Genomic DNA, 20,675 nt, shown 5'->3' with positions numbered 1-20,675 from the left:
ACAAGAGGGTACGTTATCAACTTGACAAGATCGGTTCTTGGTTTACATATTACTCCTGAAGAAAAAATCTTTTTCGTATCAAGGATGACGAAAATAAGGTACATAATATGAAATTGAGTTGAGCAAAACAACTGACATGGGGTACTTCCAACTGAGAATAAATATCTGAACACAGTTTAAACAGTACCCACTTAATAATAATCTGAAGCTTACAACATGTTTCATGCTCCTGCCTTCACATTGCTGGAATGTTGTTCAAGCGGCGTAAATTCATATGCACGTTTCCGCTCACTCACATAAAACCTGTAACCAGACATGGTCAAGCTAATGAATTCCGATGACTGCATGTCTGACATTAGGCATACATACCACCGACGAGTACTTCAAAGCCCGTTGCTCAGTAACAGTCTTCCAACAGAACAAGGCAACAAATTAGGCTTGGCATTTGCATCCGTCCTGTCCCGTGAGGGAATATAAATGATGTTCAGATCCTCCTAATATCTAACAACCCCCATGTGAGGTTATGTACAACGACACAGGCGGTGTCAACTACATCTATGAATGATCAGGGGATTTCCAGGGACTCGTGTAATGAGTCCTGTCCAAATCCTTGTTTCCAGTGTTTAACTGCATCCGTTAATTGTGCATTGGCCCCATGTGGGATTGTTAAAAAATCTATTACTACGTTTTCTTGATTAGAGGGGGAAATCTATGTTCTTGGTTTATAAGATAATGCCAACTATATGCTTTTTAACTCCATCATGGTTTTTATGTGATCGTGAGATCTTTAAGCCACAATGTGCTATTTATTGTACATTCGGGTCAGATTATTGCATATTTATGCCCAATGATGTTGGTAAGCCAGATAATGAAACCCTTTCTTAAGTATCATACAAGTACATTACAAGAGATTGTTGGTATCTTATTCTGTATATTTTAATATTTATATTGTTATGGCTTCGGCGGAGCATTCAAGAGTCCACTAACGCTCTCATAATACAAGCAATGGCTTCTCCGAGAGGACCCTTGTTAATCCAACTGTTCCGTGTTGCCTATATGCACTATTGCTGAGAGCGCTAACAGATAAACTTGAGCTTTATTCTACCATTGCTGAGAGCCTCAGTGGATTGACTCTGGTCCTCACGAAGTATATGTTGCTTGTAGTTGCTGTTGCTGCTTGTATTTACTATTGCTGAGAGTGTCATTGGATTAACTCGGGTTCTCACGAAGAAGCTATTGCTTGTAGTTGCTATTGTATTTACTATTGCTGAGAGCGTCATTGGATTAATTCGGGCCCTCACGGAAAAGATTTTGCTTGTATTTACTTACAGCTTGTTTGTGAGGGTACGAATTAATCCATTGGCCCTCTCAGCTATAGTAAGTACAATCATTATTTCCCTGTGATGACCCGAGGTAACACTCTTAGCAATAGCAAATACAACCGATAGCTTCTCTGAGAGGGCATTCTCATCAATATGAAGTACAAGCATAGGCTAACTGTGAAGACCGGAGATAAACTTGATATTCAACCACCCAATCATGCTTGTCGTAAGAGGCAACTAAGGGGATCGGGTGGTCAGGCTCGCAAACACGGTTGATACATGTCATTGTATCCCATTGTTGCGGTCCAGACTCGCTGTTTTACAGACCGCTGCTGGAATAAAGCTGTGTACGGCAACAAACACACACAAATTAAAGCAGTAGTTTCTGTAATGCACACAACATGGACTAGCATGAGAGGCGGATATACTGCTAAGGCTAATTAACGTTCATTTAACATCTGTACTAGCACACTGTGATGGTCGCTCTGTTAATGTCTGGAAAGCAAATCTCCTGCTGGGCATGATATCTTCTTGGAATCTCGCAGTTGTAGTCCGGAGAGACGTCCTCCAGGTTTCGTCAGATTGTGTTGATTGAGGCAAATGACCTGATTTTGTACTTGCATTGCTGATAGCCATTTTGATAATGTCGGTGGACACTCGAAATGTTCTAGATGGTTTTCTTGATCAAGCCATTTTCGCGTTCACATTTTACTTCTTTGGCTTTATTCAATTTGGCAGATGTGGATTCAATAATTGGCGAAATGACAACAGGATGGATTTCTCTGATGTTTGCTGAATTTTATTCTTTGCGTTCTTCATGAACCTTTGTGAAATACTCTTCAGGAGAATATTCAGTTCATGTTCTTTTAATAGCTTTAATGTAATCGCTTTAACTGTATCAGCGTTTTTTTCCATTCTGCTAATATGAGCTTCCTTCATTTATCGCGGCATTACCACTTCTCAAGTATAGTATGGTGCCCTTGTTGAAAAGAATATATATTGATTAATGTCATCGCTGCACCAATTGAAGATACGTTGCGCCCAAAAGTTCCAAGACCATAATTCACCATTACGAGAATCATATTTCTATAAGAAAAATGATCTCATAGTCTTGCATTATATTCCAAGTATGAGATAAATCAATACTGACTAATGGAAAAATATCAAACCTGGTCCTAAACGGTTGATGAAAACCAAATAGACAAAAGGCAAAGTGCAGAAAGAAATGGTAAAGTAACAAGGTTTAAGACTAATATTCTTTGGATGTGTTTGGACATATGCTATTTCCTTTTTGTCCAGCATATAGAAGACAGGGCTACTACTGGCTTTGATCTGCAATAAATCATAATTTCTATGACGCCCTTTGTCAGCCTCACTATTAGCCATCAAAGCTTCACTATGGAACCTAAATCTGTTATATTTTGCCCCAAATCCGTTCCACGGTTAATATCATAAAGCTAAGTGCGCAATTCTGTTTTAGGTCTGCGCACAAGACTCTTCGGGCGATTGGGAAGACCTCAGGCTACTGGCTCTCAATCCTCTACTCCTTTTTCTCATGCTTCTGAAATCCCTTATACTGTTAGTACTATTTGAGGTGTCTGGGAATTGATTATTCTATTGTAAAGCCTAAATCGCTATCTTCTTGGAGTATTTAACAAATTGATTTCCATCAGTGGAGAGCGATTCTCGTGATGTTCCCTGCCCACTTTTCACAGAGAACCGATGCTGTATGAAGGTTCAATATTTGCTCAATCGAGACGTGATCAGGCAGGAAAATGGTTACTAGTTCGGTTAACTTGTTTGACTATATCGTGGATCCCGCATTTGTGCTTCAAGATTTGTGAAAATGAATACCCCTGGTATTTAATTAGCATTGAACAGGGCCACGAAATAGTCTAAGCACACACAGTAACATGGCTTGAAAAATGTTCATGTTGTTATACATTTGTGAAAATAATTTCATGTCATATTTTCAACATCGTCATTGTATATGGACGAATAGAGGACACATGTTTCACTGGGGAACACTCTTTAGCTTTTGTGTCGATGAATTCAGTGGCATTTACTTGATACAGGGGCTAGCACATATACCAACACATCATATTAAAAGAATACAGTAGCAACATAAACTGCCAGTGCAAAAGAATATTCATGATTATGAGTGAGTGAGGGAGGGAGTGAGTTTAGTTTTACGCCGCACTCAGCAATATTCCAGCTATATGGCAGCGGTCTGTAAATAATCGAGTCTGGACCAAACAATCCAGTGATCAACAGCATGAGCATCGATCTGCGCAATTGGGAACCGATGACATGTGTCAACCAAGTCAACGAGCCTGACCACCCGATCCCGTTAGTCGCCTCTTACGACAAGCATGAGTTACTGACGATCAATATTCTAACCCGGACTTTCACGGGTCTCATGATTATGAATATCCTACAAAAGGGGTTCCATTCGGTGTAAAGGCAAAGAAGATTTGAAACTCTTATAATGGACCACTGAAAGTCATTGATGACACACGAGTTTCGCGTAAAGGGTAAGCATATCCTACCCTGCTGGCAGCACCCGCCGTTCATATTAATAGTATTTACAGCCCAATACCACACAGCAGTATTCCTGTCATGCTACGGTGGCTTGTAAACAAACCAGACAATCAAGTGATCGATGTACCCGAAATTCCAGGTGTTCATTTTGAATTACGACTACTGGATATACGTTCAGGGATTCTGTTGATTGCATGTATATTGAAACATTTTTGAAACAGTTAAGGTTTTTCTTACAGCACTGTAGAGGTTTGTTTTAATGTCTGGGACATTTCATTTGTAGATAGCAATGAAACGTATGATGAAACTCGGAATTCAATTTGTCAAGGCTGTTTTCAATCATACACTACAAGATCTGCATATGCTGATCGGTTCTTGCATCCTTTACAATCATGCGGGGTTGTTATGGATTCATCTTGGAGTAAAACTCATATTTGCAACCTCTAGCGTGGTCAATACTTACCATTTTCCTCCAAGCAATAACGATTCACCTTATATGTCCTATTTAAGAGAATTCTGTGGTCCACTTTACAGTGCAATATTGTTTCTACCGCTGAGATATTATTCCGCTCTCTACAAATGAATAAGTAAATCTCCTATTATATGTGTCTCTTAAAATTGGGCTCGTTCAGCGCGGAAAGATGGCTTCGTGCAGCCAGCGTTACAGATATTACGTTAAACGGCAAGCGCAGAATACTTGACACACATCCTCTGACATGTATATGGATCTATGACCAAAGGGCTTTCACTTAGGAGATGACATTTGTAATAACCGACATTCGGAGTTGTCACATCACCAGTGAATGGTATCAGGAAAGTTTGATTTACATCTGCATAACTTCAGGACATCTTGCCTCGGTATTTGCATTGATTCGAAGCTCGCTGGAACCCCACCAATGTGTTGTTTCTCCCTAGGAACAACGGATATTATCGGAACGGATCGAACAGAAAGCAATGAATGAGAATTGGCTAGCTTGAAGTGACAACTTCGTGGTACTTGGCGTCAAGAATTCCAAGTAGTCTTTCCATCACTTATTTGGACCCACTCCTTGACAATGATGTATCAATGAACGAGTAGTTTTTATAGATCTTGAATATATTTACGTTAATTATCTCCAGCAATAGCCCAAACACCATTTCTATGGCAGGCGATAACAGCAAATGCTTAGAGGGCATGGTATTGGAAATATTGCTATAATATATTTGTGATGGTTAAACGGAGTGATGAGATCTAGGTAGCATTGATCTATATTTCTACAAAGACAGAATAGCTTCTTGGTCGCCAGAGTGATGTATAAGTAGCGAATTAATGTAACTTTACGCACAGCCGATCACACGGTGTAGTCGTTTCTGACTATCCCCCTAAAGGCTGCGTTGTATGTTAAAGTATCTGGCTGATGGTGTTTAAGTCAATTCCTAATGCACAGTGGACTATCCAGATTACCTATATTTCTCTCCCGTTAATTACGTTTACTTGCGAATCCAATCTGTCATATCCAATAAGAACATAAACATGTCACTAAATGATCTTCCTTTTATCGAGATTTGTGCCTCATTAAAAAAGAAATTAGATTATTTTCCCCAAATGGAACTTATAACTTAATCCATGAATCACTCACATCGAAGTAAGGGGATATTTATGGAAGTAGGTAAATGTAGGTTTAATCTCATTATGACTCACATAACATTTTGAAAACAATACTGAAGGGACTTTAGCTGAATCTTTGCTAAAGTAATTGGACATGGGTTGACTTAAAAAGTTTTGCGCAAAGCCTTGAAAATACTGCAGACGTATCCTTGCTTTATTAATTCAGACACGTCAAGGTCCTGGTAAGAAATGGTCTCCCGCTACCCATGCTTGTCGTAAGAGGCTAATGGCGGGATCAAGTGGTCAGACTCTCTGACGTGGTTAATGCAATATCATCGTATCCCGGTTGTGTAGATCCATGCTCATGACATCAGTCTCTATAGTGCTTAGTCCAGACACGATCATGTACAGACCGCCGTGATATAGGTACTAAACTGCTGAGTGCTGCGATAAACAACAAAGTAAAACAACAACAAAAAATCATTTGAACATGGATTTGAGTTGGCAAACCTTTCTATGATGTCCTCTTTTAGTTAATGTTCGATATGTATGATGCAGTTCCCTTGCTGCTACTTATATAATTGTGTGCTCATTTGAAACACGGTTCTCGTCTGGGTTCCAGAAATGGGCTTCACACATTTTACCCATGCTTTGAACCAAACCCATGACGAGCGAATGTTTTCACCGCTTGGCTACCACATAAGGATTAGTGAGTAAGTGGCTGTTGTCAATGCTGCAGTGATCAGTGTCCGAGTGGGTTGTAAATAATCGTGAATATTCCAAACGTCCCATGTGGTCAATGTTCAATATACAGTTTGATGAGCCGATCCAAATACGTCTTCTCCTACAGCAAGCAAGGCAAGCAAAGTCCCAAGGTGTCACAAACAGAATATCATCCGTTAATTAGAGAAGAGTGTGCTTTGATTAATATACTTAATTCGAAAAGAAACGCCTGCACTTGAATGTTTCCGTTGACAACCGATGCAATATGTTTGCTGACTTAGATCTGTGGCTGGTTCGTATTGTTTTCCGGGAAGTTACTGCTAGGTGACGCTCTGGCAAGTGAGAACGAACGCTGACGTATGTCAGAGACAGTAATCTTTTCGGGTGATCGTGAGCACTGTTTGTCCGCTATCGGATGCAGATAGGGATGACCATGATCTAATTGCGAATTGTGAAGTGGGTATTAGGCAATCGCACAAACGCACACTTGGAAAGCTGGGTTCACCTCTGGTGGATGTGCATTACTTGCATTAAGCATAGTAGTCTGGTGAACCCGCAGACCAGCTTCGATCGTGCCCAACGCTCAATGGTAATCTTTTTCCCCTTTTTCCCATCTGGACGTGTTGCAGTCTGTAAGATTCCAATGCATGTTCTTTTGGAACGTAGCATACTTGTATCCGACATTGTTGAAATTGAACATGCGGAATAGTGAGGTTTTGCTGGTATATTAAGAAAGCAAACAAAATCATCATACTTATTAATGAAATATGTTTGACAATATTAATATTGAATTACATATTAGAATAGAACAATAACTTCTCATGTTCGCAGGGGCTTAAGACGCCATTAGGACAACCCGCTCTTCCACTATTGGCTATCATAAATCAGCTCTTAAGCACACAGCCCGTCAGACCTGTCGAGACACGCGCTCGTCTTAATTATTCTGGATAACAAATGTTCTGATTTCACGTAACCTGGATATTCCTATAAAGTTAGGGTGTCAGATTGGGTTGTCGCTGTATGTTTTTTGTCAGTAACTGGTGATAAGCATTGTTGAAAAAAGCAGAAATACAATTTGGGTTCATTCATGGGATGGTCAGATTTTAGGCAGAAAATCAATGGCGGAAATGCAATTCGTAAAAGGCCACTGACAGATTTGGAAACCGATGTGAACCACTGTGCCTTAGAAGAAGTCACAGAACCAGGGTTAGACCATATCGGATTCTTTAATAGTCAAGTCAGGATGTCAGGTATCAGCTTAAACCCGGATTCATTTACATTAAACTGATACTTGTCGTATCATGTGAAGCATGGTGTTGTCAATTCCTTTAAGGTTCATTTTGACTAATCAGTTAAACATTTTTTGTAACACCGGGCGGCCAAGTAGTCGCATCTCGTAGTGCTGGGTTGTGTAATTCGACGGATTTGGTTATGGTATTTCATCATCCGTCTGTTGCCCCATACTCCTTACTCATAAGTGGTGAATGTCAAAGTCAGTGGATGCCTTCAACATTTTAAGTTCTCTCGCGTGATATAACTGACTGACATTTATTGTACAGAAAACGTCCATCTCGATGATCCCCTGGGTGCTAAAGAAAAAAACAGGTGAAACATCTATGGATCACTGAAAATAACACCAGGTGTTAGAGTCAAGTGAAACATCTATGATCACTGAAAATAACACCAGGTGTAAGAGCCAAGGTTAGGTATGTCCTGCTCCACCGGTAGTACCCGCCACCCTCCCAATCCACTGGCATCGATTACGGATTTGGGATGAAACTAAAAGAGTAAGCTAATTTTGAACATCGTCGTCTAGGTACAACATGTACATGTGCAATGATGCCTCTGTTTGCAATGAGAGACATGGAAAAAATTTGAACGTATTGCAACATTTATATGTCCGTTTCCTCAAGTAGTAAAACTTCGACTGAACATAAGATGCTGTCCATATCACATGGAGATGCTGAAGAGGCCAAGCTGATAACCTTATCCGCTCCAATTCGTCGATCAAATTACAAGATGCTACATCCAAGATCTCTGTACAAGTAATACTACCCAGCGAGCAAATTGCTGATGGATATTACCCTCCAGCACACACAATGTTGCAACTGCTGATGGGTCTTCCGTCTCTTCTCCAGCCAGAGAGGTACCGTTACTTCAGAAACGAATACGCCCGCAAAAGTAGGTTTAAAGAAGATATTAAGTTTGCTAATGTTTGTCCTCTTCAGGCGGTCCATCCCGTGACCAGAATACCGATTAGTCTGGGCCAGGAATACATACATGTAATAAGACATAGATGTCGCTGTCTTTCCCCAAACCACAAGCTTTTTGTTTACTGTCCAGATTAAATCCTGATTACCTCAACTGCCAGAGATTCCTGCACCACTGCAAATGACCACCATTCTCCGTTTATCCAGATCTGTGATGGACACTGTTTACAGACTGGCTGTTACAGAATCGATTTTCGAATAGGTCACGGTCGATTTTCTGATTAGATAATTGTACAGTAAGCCGCCCTCGCTGAGTTAGGGCTATTGTTGATGGTAACGACAGACTCATAGTAAGAATGCAAGCGGCACCAGGACACTGTGCTAAATGGTGTACTGAGCTAATGAAGCTAAATTATATTAAGGTCAAGACTTAAATGTTTTGCCTGTTGATTTTTCCTTCACAGAAAGATTCGCTTAAATATGATACATAGATATATATATTGAAATAGGTGAGGCATATTTCAGAGAAGTTTAAAAACTGAAGACTTGGAGTTAACTTATATAGTTTAGTACCGGGCAACTGGCAACTTATTTTCTCTCCGCCATTGTGTAATTGGTAAAAGTAGATCAGCTCCGTAAATCCGTCTTTTTCAGAGTGGTTTGCGAATAATTATAGGTCCGTTGGGTTTTACAGGATTTTAAAGTAAATGAATGTCCGAGTTCAGCTTAATTCAATCCATATCTCGAGGACATATATTACTGGGGACAACACGAAACAAGACACGTGGTGAGTCGAACCAGGACTGCGCTTAACAGGACTTAGTAAGTCCAACTGTTACATCATACCATGTCAGCTCACACGTCAACACTATTCAGACTCTGATTTCAGACGGCGTAAAAAACATACATAGTCAGGAATATTTAACGAAAGGCTCCCCAAAACCAGAGATGACACTGACAAAGGGTAGTCATAACCTTGGCCTGCATCCATATTAAAACAGTAAGCATGTATAAGAGTGTCAATGGTAGTTAGACGCCTATTGCTCCCCGTAAGGAGAGGTTCGCGATCGGTGTGGAATTGTCGTATATGAGTGATTGAGTATGGTTTTGTGCCGCTTTTAGCAATACTGCAGCAATATCACGGTTGGGGACAACGGAAATGGGCTTCACACATTGTACCCATATGGGGAATCGAACCCGGGCCTTCGACGTGACGGGTGAACGCTTTAACCACTAGGCTACCCCACCGCCCCTCGCATATGAAGAATCGTCTGGTCCCATGTATGATCGAGTTCTATTCCTCAAGTAAGTATGATATTCTAATGCCCACGTTCATCGCTTGTGGTCAAGATAAAGTAAATGACTTTGTTCTCCCTCTACTGGAGTCAATAATACCAAAATATTTTCAAACTGCAATTTAATAAGGACAATAGGATAGAGAATGTATGGAAGTCAACTTCACCAGGAACCACAACGTTTCTAACCCTTGTGTATATCGCTTTTAAATGTTATTCAAAGACTTGAATACAAATCATGCCGCATATTTTGAAGCATTACGAAAACTGACAGCTGGTCCCAGCGATGCCGATTACCATAAAACAGAATTACTTTCGTCACATGTATGACCCAATTTCGAATCCTCACTTAAATACAACATTTACATGCTCCCATGCGGTCAAAGAAAACGACTGTGACCACTGTCTGAGTGACGATGTGGAAATATTCAAAATATTCAAACGAATATGGATTATCCAGCACAGTCTGTAGCACTGCGAAAAGTGACAGATGATGCACGCCACACCAATTACCATTCACCAGAAATCCACATACTCCTTAAATCGAAGAACTTCTCGCATCTCAACCTGACCTTGAGTCCGACCCTCAGTACGATAACAATAACGAGACTTGACGAGACTTAGCTTTACGGCTTCTGGTAATGAGTTGCACATGTCATTTGTACTTCTGGTTAGGCTGAACCGAAGTGACATGGTATGCTAATATACCCAACTAGTTGGAGAGATCAAGCAGGGTTCAACCAATTCACCAAGACCTTTTTATTTCATTCATGAGAATGTCCTGTTTTTTGGCAGGAAATCAATGAAAGCCACATCAGGGGACAGGATGTAACGGCAGAATAGTGATCTAAATATGATCAGCATGTTAAAGTTGAAAGCAAAGGAAACCCGTGCGACTGGGACACAAGCCTCTTTACTCTATTTTTCGTATACACATATTCATGTGCACCTTAATTTACGTCGAAGGCGAAAATATCAAATCTTATCGGTATTAACATGTCTTTTTCATCTCCGATTAGAGTTATTTGATTACAGAAATGGATTTCTGGCTGCTGCCTTAAGCCTGTGGAAACATTGATGAATGTTTGTTGATATTTGATTCAATCTATACATTTGATAACCTTAGGTATAATGTGTCAGAGCTCTCATAATAACATTTTCTATCATTATAGTTTTTCTGTATTCAAACTTACTGATCAGTGTTGCCGATTTAAACCAGAACGACCACAGACGTTCATGTTGATTCATGACCGTGTCGCTTTGGATGAGAATATATTTTTCATCAGTATAGAAATAGATTCCCTTGTTTCATGGTGTATGACAGTCCTCCCCTCAGTTTAATACAGTGTGATAGCCTACACCTCAGTTTAATACAGTGTGATAGCCTACACCTCAGTTTAATACAGCGTGATAGCCTACACCTCATTTTAATACAGCGTGTTCTTACACACCCGTGGGTGAGAAACCCATGTGAGAAAACTGGTATCACTCATATGTGTGAGATCGATTTCTAATCTCGTGATTTGCTACTCCATGGTGATGACTGCTTTCCTGATTAAAATTCATTGATAAGTTACTTGGGCTTCAATCGAACAGAAACCTGTTACTCGTGCACAAATTTTCACGATTGTAACATAAACCCTTTACACCTACCTGTTATTTTTGTACACGATTGTAACATAAACAGGCTACCCCACCGCCCCTGTAACATAAACAGGTATGTATACAATGAAACACAATTAGAATAAATATAACACGAATCTATTTATTTTCTAATTCCTTTTATTAACACTTTAGATTTCCAGTCATGAATTCAAAATGGCTCGAACAATCAGTGATACCTGTGTAAACAATTATGTGAAAATCGCCGTTAGAAATTAAGACCGGGATTCCCTTCGAATATTCAAAATGTACAACATTGGTACTTTTACTGGAGAGATGCGACAAGTGTCATGTATCGTCTTGCAAAATACCTGACACGATAACGCCAGTGCCTGTCCATTGTGAGATCGATTTGCCTCGTTGTTTCTTTGATGCATTGATGAAGATGACATGTTTCACTGATACAGTATGATGAAGACACACTTCCAACTTCGAGCTACTATGTGATTCCAATGTTATCAAATTCACTCATGACAATCAGAACCAAAACACACTCGTTGAAACAATGTATCAACATGGAACGTTTTGCTAGGCTTCATGAGTGCAAATGGCGGCACACGTCCTTTCTATTCAATCGAACATGTACAGGAACGGTTGATCTACACATAAGTCATTGCTCAAGATATTCCTCCGACGCATGATAATGCAAAGTTTATGTCTTGATAACATACAGGATGTAATCAACTCACATTTCATACTGACAACTCCGTAAATTCCGTTACATTCCAAGTGGCAGTTTCTGGCTCGGGAAAACGAGAAGGATGTGGCGAAGAAGAGTAGTCCCCATTGACAGTGAACGTAACCTCAGCAATGTCACATTCAAGCACATTGGGTGCACCTAATTACACACACTCAATAGTTTTGGCTCCGGTCTATGGGAGAACATTGAACAGAAACTGGTACACAAGTACAGATCCCCAATGTGCAGAGATATCCGAAACAATCTTCCGATGACGACAACCACCAAGCGATAACGATGACGTCACACGCTCAAATATTTTTTGCTTGCAAGAATGAAAATCATCCACATTTGCACGGTAACATCATCGTTTTAGAGTGTTTAATTAATTTTCTGTGATGTTATGTAGTTTTCATTATCACTATTGCCTTGATGTTGCGAAGAGGTGGCAGAAACTTTTTTGTGGAGGGTCACCATGGGGATTGGTAGTGATTAGGAAGCCAGGTGACGTCACTCATCCATAAACGTTGTGTTGTGTATTATTGAGAAGCTACGATGAGAAAATATGAAATTTGAATCTATTCGACCATAAAATGGTGCAATTTTATGGTGTGTAAGATACAGATTACTGTACTCGTGTCTGTCAGATACCAATTATCTTACAACTCGTTGTTTCGAAACGTATTTAACTCGCTTTCGCTCGTCAAATACGTTTTGAAACAACTCGTTGTAAGATAAATGGTATCTGACAGACGCTCGTTTAGTAATCTCTATATAGCCTACACCTCAGTTTAATACAGTGTGATAGCCTACACCACAGTTTAATACAGTGTGATAGCCTACACCTCAGTTTAATACAGTGTGATAGCCTACACCTCAGTTTAATACAGTGTGATAGCCTACACCTCAGTTTAATACAGTGTGATAGCCTACACCTCAGTTTAATACAGTATGATAGCCTACACCTCAGTTTAATACAGTGTGATAGCCTACACCTCAGTTTAATACAGTGTGATAGCCTACACCTCAGTTTAATACAGCGTGATAGCCTACACCTCAGTTTAATACAGTGTGATAGCCTACACCTCAGTTTAATACAGTATGATAGCCTACACCTCAGTTTAATACAGTGTGATAGCCTACACCTCAGTTTAATACAGTGTGATAGCCTACACCTCAGTTTAATACAGTGTGATAGCCTACACCTCAGTTTAATACAGTATGATAGCCTACACCTCAGTTTAATACAGTGTGATAGCCTACACCTCAGTTTAATACAGTGTGATAGCCTACACCTCAGTTTAATACAGTGTGATAGCCTACACCTCAGTTTAATACAGTGTGATAGCCTACGCCTCAGCTTAATATAGTGTGATAGCCTACACCTCAGTTTAATACAGCGTGATAGCCTACACCTCAGTTTAATACAGTATGATAGCCTACACCTCAGTTTAATACAGCGTGATAGTCTACCCCTCAGTTTAATACAGTGTGATAGCCTACGCCTCAGTTTAATACAGCGTGATAGCCTACACCTCAGTTTAATACAGTATGATAGCCTACACCTCAGTTTAATACAGTGTGATAGCCTACACCTCAGTTTAATACAGTATGATAGCCTACACCTCAGTTTAATACAGCGTGATAGCCTACACCACAGTTGAATACAGCGTGATAGCCTACACCTCAGTTTAATACAGCGTGTTTGTCTACACCTCAGTTTAATACAGTGTGATAGCCTACGCCTCAGTTTAATACAGCGTGATAGCCTACACCTCAGTTTAATACAGTGTGATAGCCTACACCTGTTTAATACAGTGTGATAGCCTACACCTCAGTTTAATAGTGTGATAGCCTACACCTCAGTTTAATACAGTGTGATAGCCTACACCTCAGTTTAATACAGTGTGATAGCCTACACCTCAGTTCAATACAGCGTGATAGCCTACACCTCAGTTTAATACAGCGTGATAGTCTACACCTCAGTTTAATACAGTGTGATAGCCTACGCCTCAGTTTAATACAGCGTGATAGCCTACGCCTCAGTTTAATACAGTGTGATAGCCTACGCCTCAGTTTAATACAGCGTGATAGCCTACGCCTCAGTTTAATACAGCGTGATAGCCTACACTTCAGTTTAATACAGCGTGATAGTCTACACCTCAGTTTAATACAGTGTGATAGCCTACGCCTCAGTTTAATACAGCGTGATAGCCTACACTTCAGTTTAATACAGCGTGATAGTCTACACCTCAGTTTAATACAGTGTGATAGCCTACGCCTCTATTTAATACAGTATGATAGCCTACACCTCAGTTTAATAGTGTCATAGCCTACACCTCAGTTTAATACAGCGTGATAGTCTTCCCCCTCAGATTAATACAGTATGACAGCCTGCACCTCAGTTTAATACAGTATGACAATCTGCCCCTCAGTTTAATACAGTCAGACAGCCTACCCTTCAGTTTAACACAGCGTGACAGCCTACACCTCCTTTTAATACAGTCAGACAGCCTACCCTTCAGTTTAACACAGCGTGACAGCCTACATCTCCTTTAAATACAGCGTGACAGCCTACTCTCACTCTCAGCTTAATACAGACGGGAAATCTACTTCACCCTTTAGAACAGTTCAATAGAGTGTTGCATTCTATACCTGGGTGAAATACGATATAACAATCTAAGCTAAGTTAAACACACTCTCAGTGAGAATTGGTGTTCAGCAACGCATGCTAGTCTTCAGAGGTGACTAACGGGATCGGGTGGTCAGGCTCGGTGACTTGGTTGACACAAGTCATTGTATCTCGAGTGCGTAGATCGATGTCCATGATGTTGATCACTAGATAGTCTTGTCCAGACCTGATTATTTACAGACCGCCGCCATATAGCTGGAATATTGCTGAGTGCGGCGTCAAACAACAAACGAATCCTTATCGGCGAACCTCATATGAATTCCATGCCAGCAACCATATTCGACTTGTGACTTGCGATTAACCCTTCCCTATTATTAGTTTAAGAGGGATGTGCATAACACAGAGAAGAGATTGCAATGCAACACCAATAAACATACCGCCCTCGTTGCTATGTCACCATAAACAGAAACACCACAATGTACTGCCCTCATTTGTTACTGGGTATAAATAGCATGGCATGCTATGCACGAAAAGAAGAACAAGCAGTTGATTATTCAGTGTTTTCTGAATGTACATAGGAAATCCGATCCCTTGCAATTAATCAGCATGAATTCAGAAAGATTGAATAATACATTGCACGTTTCTACAGGAGACATCCATAACAGACATCATTACTCTTGAGATGTTCTTAGATAACTATATAGTTGGTGGTCAGGAAAATAGGCAGTTGATCATGAAGGCAAATCGCTATTTCATTTAGAATCTGGCAGCTTAATTAGACCTGTGACTCTATCCTGCGCGCCTATGTATTTGAGTATGTGAAGGGTGTAATTTTTCCTCTGAATGAAGGGAACTCTGGCACTGAAATCAGCATTACATGACCCCGTTCTGACAGAAGATGCTCATTCTGGTCAATAACAGCAAGATTTACATATCTCGTATTAGCCGTTCCCACGCATATTGGGGTCAATAATTCTAATGTTCATTGTGCTGGGGCTCAGTAAATGATTTGATTGCTTGAATGACAAGGGACAGTTCTAAGTTTTACTGAACTGATGTTCGGGCTCGTTAGATCGTTATCAAGTAGTTATTTGGCATCAGAATTGAGGGTTGTACAAAATGATTATGGGCTTCGAACAAATTTTGTGATCATCCATGACTGATTTCAGTTTGATTCTAGATATAATGACTCTTCTTATGTACGATGGAATTGGAACTGGAATTCCTGCTGCCAGCTCTGGAAGGATCATATTGCAGTGTTCATGTTCTTCCATTATGTTAATCTTTGCAAAGATAAAAGACCAATGTAAGACCAAATGTATCTTGGTTGTCTTTGTGTTTCTTTGCTTAAATCCGTTTTTAAACATGAATATAACACTAATAATTTTATTTAGTCATCATAAGCTCAAATCGATAAAAGTCAGAACAACAAATGATAATCTATTCTATACCACAAAACACCATTCAAATCACGATTCTAAATCTCAAAAGAGACAGTGTTCCTTACAGACAAAGGATGTCGCTTTATGGCTTCCGATGTAACCTTCCATTACAGTAAAATTAGTGCCTTCGGAAAATACCCCTTAGTATCGCCCTGAGAGAAAAAATATGATAAATGATCTTGGATTAGCATCCAATTACACAGGAATCGATCGATCCCTGTTAATAAAAAGTTAGGGTCACAGAACGTTACATTTCAGAGTCAGCCGGCAAATCAGACATCGGGACCTGACACAAATCTGAGTCAAGTCGAAAATTACATTTGTTTCACAAAGGCCAGTCTTTCTCCCGACCCCTGCTTTAATAAGCACCTATTGTTGTTTTGGCAGAGGGCGCCCTCTATCAACCCTGTAGTCAAGGCGGAAATTGAAAAGAGCTTCTCGTTGACTTCACTGAAAGAAGCAAGAAAATAAATCAACTTGAACAAGCATCAAGCAAAATGGTCCATCTCAATCCTTCGGGAATTTGATAATAAGACAAAATAAAACACTCCTGTTGTACGTGGGATAATGAATCAATAAACACCAGGACTACTGGCGATGCAGCATTTACAGCCAAAGACCTAGTTTCTGAGAAACCAAATGATGTTCATATACAATGCAAATGAAATATTCTCTGCAAAAAATCCGATGGCATAACAGTATCTCTGTAAATTACCGTTGACCTTTCATGTCGACCAAGAGAGAAAACTTTTCAGTAGTTACGAGGTGATTCAAATCGTGTGGTTCTCTGACCTTTGAGTGTTCTTGCTGGAAGGAACGTCCTCCACATCATGTTTCAAGGAATGGAATTTCCGACGTAGCAATTTGGCGTGCAATGTGCAAATATTGTTTATTACGCTTTAAAAGAAGAATATAAGAACGATGATAACATAGATTCCGCTTGAAAAGGGATACTTTTTCTTTTGTGATGATTAACATTTCTCAAATAAAGTAAAGGTTTTCGCTTTATCTTATAAAGTATCAATTTGTTACAATATCTGGTGATGAAATATTCTTTATGACAAGTTATATTATATTTTTTTGTAATAACATATATTTGATGAAGTCACATCTAAATCTTTCCGAGTTATAAAATTAAAATGGGAAATTAGCCGTCAGTGTTTCCAGCGAGAACGTATTACTTGCATGGCCTCATAGGATCATTATGAACTGGAATTTATGGTTAAAGAGCACTTTATCACTGTTTCAGTGAAGAAGTCATTTGTTTGGCAACTCATTGAAGTGAGTGAGTGAGTTGAGTTTTATGCCACACTCAGCAATACTCCAGGTATATGGCGGCGGTATGTCAATAATCAACAGCATGAGCCTCGATATACGCAGTAGGGATACGATGATATGTGCCAACCAAGTCAGCGAGCCAGACTACCCGATCCCGTTAGTCGTCTCTTAGGACAAGCATGGGTTACTGAAGATCAATTTTAACCCGGACCTTCACGGGTGGCAACTCCTTGAATGGAAGCTGGACATTCTCATGCCAATGGATACCCTAGAAGATCCCTCTGGAAATTGAAGTACTGTCGAATCACACAATGTCGAAACATTTCTAAACCGTTTTAACACAAAGGACTTCGCGTTTACTATGGCATTCTGTATTTGACAAGATCAGATTGATGACTGTACTCTAAAATAATCTTCCGCTGGTCGTACATTGACATCATGGAGAGGGCTAAGACGGATAAGTCTGTCCCAATGACAAACCTTTCTGATACTCTGTTGTATAAGTCTAGATCTTGGAATCAAGTGTCTGTTTCATCTATTGTCACTTTGAACAAATTGGAATTGTTCAATCAAAACTATATCTCAGTGTTTCTGGTGGGAATAAAGCAAAATATATGGTATTTCCACAACAGGACACACATCGTAATGCAGACTGGTATTTTCACATTCATTCAATTCTAAACACATATAATTCATTAATTGTGTTCTTGTAAAGGAACCTTGATATTTTCTTTGTACAGTGACATGCTTCTAATTGATAGAAACAGTTTAATATTTAGGGTAGTAATGACAACTACTTTGGTGATGTCAAATAGCCACGTCCCAAGAATGAATTGTTTTCACCAGCATCTTCATCAACGCCGTTTTCAAGTGTGTTCCTGTTACATCATGCTCCACCTTCTTGTAGGAGTAAAGCGACAAAACTGGTCTTCAACGTTATTCGATTGACGCAACTCATGAACACGACTGAGACATAATCGGGGAAAAACGGGGTTCGAACACGCGATATCAAGTTTCTAAGTGACAAAGGGAGTCCACTCTGACCTTCAGCACCTTAAGCGGCTGGGTCACCCAGCCACGGAGGCCATATTGAAAAAGAATTATATGACCATTGTTTAGACAACTGCATTCTTTAGCTGTACTCCACAGGCATGCATCAAATACACTTTTGTTCAGTATTGTTTGCTAAGACCGTCGCCCACTGAAACATCCTGTGTCAATTTCTCAACCATGTATGCTCAAAACGAATACAAGAAGGGTTTTGTGTAATTATTGGGGGAGACTCTTCACGTATCTTTTGACTGTCATGATACTTTAATTTTTGTTCAGGATTTGAATTTTGAACTTTTGAACCGAACCTTCTTATGACCGTCCCTAACTTAAGCAAATTCTTTTGTAAAAGGATATTGGCAAATGTGTGATTAGAAATTTAGTCCACGAAACCCTTTTTCATTTTTACTTTTGACCATGCTCTTAAATTCTCCCAAAGGCATATTGGCTATGTAAATGTCCCCTCTGAAACTGACAGGGAGAAGAAATGGTGCTTTTGCACGTATATGTCTCCTTATGTCATCATATTTGGTTCACATCGTTACCTATTAGTGTTAACAATTTTCTTAACGAGTCGCGTCATGTTTACAGTGTAATGTGTTGACTATATTTTAGTCAGTAAGTATGTATAATCACTATATATGTATATTTACAGACTTTGTCAGTGATAATGTATGATTAGTGATTCCGTCAGGGACATGTGTACTGACAGTGACATTTCTCTCAGAGCTGCAGTTCAAAGTGAGTCAAATTGTGGTGGTCAAGGTTTCGTGAGATGTAACTGTGTTGGTAGTAAAAGGTGTCAAACAAGCAGGTGTATAAGTTCTCTGTAACTCCAGGTGCCAATCCAGCTGGACTGTAAAAATTAAAACGGATGTGCTCAATGTAACCTACCAGTCCCTTTAGTTACCAGCAAGACATTAATAAAGTGAACAAGCAAACAAACCTTTGTTGAAATTTCATTCTTGACCAGATCTTGATTTCAGTAAATATGTATAATGAATCAGTGTAGATTTCAGTAAACATGTATATATCCTGAAAATTTCAGTAAATATACATAATCCCTGACGGAATTAATATACACAGGTGAGTGAGTGAGTTAAGTTTTACGCCGCACCCAGCAGTATTTCAGCTATACGGCGGCGGTGTGTAAATAATCGAGTCTGGACCAGGCAATCCAGTGATCAACAGCATGAGCATCGATCTGCACAGTTGGGAACCGATGACATGTGTCAACCAAGTCAGCGAGCCTGACCACTCAATCCCTTTAGTCGCCTCTCACGACAAGCATGGGTTACTGAAGGCACATTCTAACCCGGGCCTTCACGGGTCAATATACACAGGTGAGCTATAGTGCTCGTGGTCGTGGCAGTACTTCTACAGAATTTTAATGATCTGTTTGCTGGATACACGAGTAATTGCGACGTACATTCTGTAATATAACCGTCCCTATCTTCATCAGGGATGGCCAACTGTCTCAACCAACGGCAACATGGCTGTTAGTTCTCGTTACTAAACAGACAAGAAACTTATAGACAGCAAAAAACTGCATATTTCTCATCAATATGGTATCAGGTTGTAATTGGAAAAGTAATGGTCTTGTTTAATTAGACGCAGTGCTTATGTTTATGTCTCTGTTTTATAAACACATATAATGAGAGTGAATTTAGTTTTACACCGCTTTTAGCAATATTCAAGCAATATCACGGCGGGGGACACAAAAGGGGTTCACACATTATACCCATGTGGAGAATCGAACCCGGAACTTCGCCGTGACGGGTGAACGCTTTAACCACTAGGCTATCCCACCGCAAATATGAAGAATTTTGTGGTCCCATGTATGACCATGTATGAGTTCTATTCCTCAAGTAGGTATAATATTTTAATGCCCACGTTCGCTTGTGGTCAAGGTAATGTAACTGCCTTTGTTCTCTCCCTACTGGAGGCAATAATACCAAATGACGAACGAACGCTTTAACCACTAGACTACCCTACCGCCCTAAACCAATAAAGCATACTCTTCGTCAACTGAAATGCCAGAAACTGTTATAATCAACGATCATTAAGTGAATAGTCAATGAGATACTGGCATGACGGCAGCTGAAAGCCTTGTATATGTGAATCACCTTAACACGTGTGACGAATATGTACTATATTAGGTATGTTTCATGTGTCAGAAGTAGGTTGTGGTATTCTCGTTCACAATTCAATTTTGTCATTTACAGGCATAATCAGCCAGATGATTACAGATTG

This window comes from Haliotis rubra, unplaced genomic scaffold, assembly GCF_003918875.1.
Source record: "Haliotis rubra isolate DU_JTF1 unplaced genomic scaffold, ASM391887v1 Scf273, whole genome shotgun sequence".
Lineage (NCBI taxonomy): Eukaryota > Metazoa > Mollusca > Gastropoda > Lepetellida > Haliotidae > Haliotis > Haliotis rubra.
Note: the sequence above shows the minus strand (reverse complement) of the source record.